Source organism: Pollicipes pollicipes, unplaced genomic scaffold, assembly GCF_011947565.3.
Source record: "Pollicipes pollicipes isolate AB1234 unplaced genomic scaffold, Ppol_2.1 Scaffold_7261;HRSCAF=8764_pilon_pilon_pilon, whole genome shotgun sequence".
NCBI classification, from domain to species: Eukaryota; Metazoa; Arthropoda; class Thecostraca; order Pollicipedomorpha; family Pollicipedidae; genus Pollicipes; species Pollicipes pollicipes.
The window spans coordinates 1,881,920-1,885,697 of NW_023597054.1; the positions used below are offsets into that span (position 1 = coordinate 1,881,920).

A 3,778-nucleotide genomic window follows, 5' to 3' on the forward strand; every position below is an offset into this window, starting at 1 on the left:
GCGCAGCGTTCATTACGTCTGAGCTGCCAAGCCTAACATTACCTTTATTCTTCCCAGAGGCTTGGACAATGTCGAAAAAGGCAAAGGCGCTGAGTGAGGCGCGGCGCCAGAGGCGGCGGGCACGACGCGCTGAAAAGAAGAGCCTTCTTCGACACTTGCGGCAGAAGAGGCACGAGGGCCAGACCAGACCAGACCAGACCAGACCAGACCAGACGGGCCAGACCAGACCAGACCAGATAGACAGCTCTCTGTACTTGTGAAATCCAGAAACTGTCTATAGCAGCTCTACATCGCCGTGCTGTTTCCACACCTGGTCAGTCCAATGTCATGCAGCCTCTCGTGCACGCTCGCTTCAAATCAGTCCATGTCAGTCACATTGTGCTGAAACAGCCTAGGTTTTTCCTTCTTATTTTCTCCTGTTTCGTTGCTTTCAAAAACTTCAAACCGCCGAGTACGGTGGCGGCACCCAACGCGCCACCCGCACCCAGCACGGACCAGTAGACGCTGTGGGCGGCGATGGTGGCGGTAAAGGCGGTGATGGTGGCGGCGCTGGAGCTGGCGGCGACGTTGGAGCTGGCGGCGGCGATGCCATCTCCACCAAGGCAGGCATCGGCTCTGAAACATAACGGCACATATTGCATTGCATCTTTGCGTGATATGAACACAGCTCACGACAGAAGGACACGCAACTGAGCTGCGTAGCCCATGGAGCACGACGATGCAGAGCTGGTATAGACAGTTTCTGGATGTCTCAAGTACAAAGAGCTGCGCATTCGATATACAACACATACCGTTGCTTACCGTCATCGCCGCTGCTGGACAGATGAAGGACCAGCGACGGTGACAGCTGGCGGCGCCGCCGCTGGTCTTCGCGCCTTTTTTGGTGCAAGCCTTTCAGCACCCTCTTTCTTTCAGCGCGGCACGCCCGCCACCTTTGGCACCTCGCAGAGTGCTTTGGCCCTGTTCGACTTTGCACATGCCTGTGGGCAGAATAAAAGCGATATCAAGCTTTGCAGCATAGATGTAAAGAACGCTGTGCATCACCCTATGTCAGCAAAGGGACCGACACACCCTCTTCCTGCAGAAACAGCAGCACTCATTCTGCACGGGAAGGCGATGTGACACCTTCTCCCTGAGAGGGCTGGGCCATGGACAGACTAGTATCATCTTCTCGTTCTGTTCTCTTCCTTGGTTTTCTATTAACTTGTTTGGTAGCCCCTTCCCCTTCTTCTTTTACATCCGAGTCTTCTAAGAACTTCTTTGCGCTTTAGCTGCCTGAGAAGGCAGTGTTACACTACTGATCTTGACTGCCTGAGGGGGCAGTGTTACACCTCCGACCTTGTCTGTCTAAGGAGGCAGTGTTACACCTCCGACCTTGACTGCCTAAGGAGGCAGTGTTACACCTGTGACCACGTCTACCTAAGGAGGCAGTGTCACACCCATGGTCCGATAATGCGGCACCGCACCTTCCGTCCGCTGGAAATGCTCACCTCTCGTGTTCGGTGCACTCGGTGCAGGCTGGTGCGCATTCGGAGGGTTCGGCGGGGGGGGGGGAGCAACTCAAGGATTAAGGGAAGTAGGCGGAAAGGTAGGAATAGGGAGAGGAGAGAGGAAAAAAGGTGGCGTAGGTGACATGGCAACTCCCAAGCACCAATTGAGATGTGCCCTAGTCCACAAACTCACCTGCATCACCTTCGTTTTGCTGTCTGAAATCGCTTGTATGACTGGCAGGTACCGGACCCTGTCGCGGCCGGCGATTTCAACTGAACTCCCCGGTGTAGGCCACTAACTGAGTTCGAGTCTGTGAGTATGTGTTCGAGTCAGAATCTTCATCACAAAAAGAGCTAGCGTCAGTCAAAAATTCCTACCTCTCAAGGTCATCCTTCAAGGTCAAGCGCGGGGCAAAACGACAGGGAAGACCATATTACCCAAAAAATTAAAGGCCGATTTTTAACTTACAATAATCAAAACATTCAACAGAAAAAGAGCTAGCGTCCGTCAACAAGTCCTGACCTCTGAACGTCACCCTTCAATCAGGCTGAGTCAGTCAAGTCAGTCAGCCAGCCTGCTCACCCTGGCCTCGGGCACCGAAGAGGCGGCGATGCCAGTGACGTGGTTGGGCCGGCCGGCGCAGAGGACCATGAGCACTGTCATCAGATCGTCACGCGCTTGGCGGGCCTCGGCCGGCAGTGGCAGGAACTCGCCGACCGGCAGGCACTCCGCCAGAGCGGTGACGTACTCGGACTGTCGGTTAAAAGACGGCTGATGAAATGCAAGACTGACACGATGTCATCCAACACCGAACACGCCAGCACAATGCGCACCGAACAATGACGGCAGCTGGGCTAAGACGGGACACGGACGGTACTGACACATGAATCACAAGACAAGCGTCATACATGAACATTACTCCCAAAGCACGAGATCATGTAGAGAGGAAAAACGGTGAATCTATTTTATGAGAAGTTGGCGACCAGTCCTTAAGTTCAGGACTCATAAACGATTAGGTGAATGTGACTAGTGTCTTGATGTGTTATGCATCCTGGCTTAAGTTCGCTTTCATGTATCGCTTGGCGGGACGCTTGATCCACGATGTCTGTTTAATTGAAGTCGTTTGCAGGTAAACGTGATGTGTGATGCGAGACGCCTGTGTACTTGGAAGCGCCTGCGGAAGTAAATGATGTGTTATGCGTGATGCCTGTTAAATTAAACTCATTTGTATGTACACGTATTTTTCGCGTATTTGAATTCCCAGTTAGATGTGCACTGCAAGCATGTCAATCATGGCTGCGACGCTAGAAATCCTGCTAAACTTATCCTCGTTAGCCGACAAGGACCGGGTTTTAAGGCGTCCATCGTAATGTGTCGGATTGCTTTAAGACGCGTTCTAATTTATGTCGACTTGACGCAACGTGCCCTGCACAGCCGGCATAGTCTGTATTCGCGCCCTTTAGCCTATGAGCGCGCGTAAAATCGCCCGTTGGTATTCAAACTAGTTTGACCGTATCAGCTCCTCTCTACGGGCCCCTCCAAGGTCAGCTGGGGGCTGACGAGGGCCGCCATGATGTGAGACATCATTAGCTGCTCCGCACGGCCGCCTGGCAGCAGCTGTGGCAGCAGGAGACGGAGCTGCCAATAAACCTGCATTAGGCAATGCAAGTATATGACAGCTCGCCGCCAGCACAATTCTGAACCCCGCTGCATGCGACGGACAACGCGAACGAAAATAACACAAGATGACGCGCGAAACACGAGTGACAACAGATGACAGCAAGCAGATGGGAAGCAGACCGGCATCGGTGGCACTTGCCGCCCGCATGTGCCGCTGCACCTTCGTCGGGTTGCAAAAACCAACCCAGACTTCACGCAGGAATGTAACGAACTGGTCCGAGGTGGCCTCCAGTCCAACCAGCGGCTTTTCGGGCTTGCTCGATGACGTGGGGTCAGCTCGCTCCGCACTGCCGTACGCTTGTTGGAACTGTGGACAGACGGTTCACGATGCCACACCGAACACGCCGAAAAGCCGACAACACGCGATGTTGAGGCAGTGAAACACACGTCCAAACAATGCCAGAGACAATGGCGCTGGTACCTACCTCATGACTGCCTGCAGGGAAGTGCCCCCGAACGTGTCGTGATATATTCACCACAACCGCCGGGCACGGGTGCCGCCCGTCGGTGGCACCGAGCGGGCAGCGCCAGCGGGCCTGGGTGCACTTGGGCGCTGGCGGAGGGCAATGAGCTTCGGCGGCTCGCGGGCGTTTAGCCCGCTCTACCA

At 54.4% G+C, this 3,778-nt stretch overlaps 1 long non-coding RNA gene across 1 annotated transcript; it reads right to left on the reverse strand.

Annotated features, from left to right (window-relative positions):
• Window positions 1-576: 576 nt before the first annotated feature.
• LOC119112539 (uncharacterized) lies at window positions 577-2,091 on the reverse strand. Its single transcript, XR_005095733.1, has 3 exons — window positions 2,014-2,091; window positions 802-980; window positions 577-615 (listed from the first exon to the last, which is right to left on the reverse strand). It is a non-coding gene; the product is annotated as an uncharacterized LOC119112539 (long non-coding RNA).
• Window positions 2,092-3,778: the final 1,687 nt, after the last annotated feature.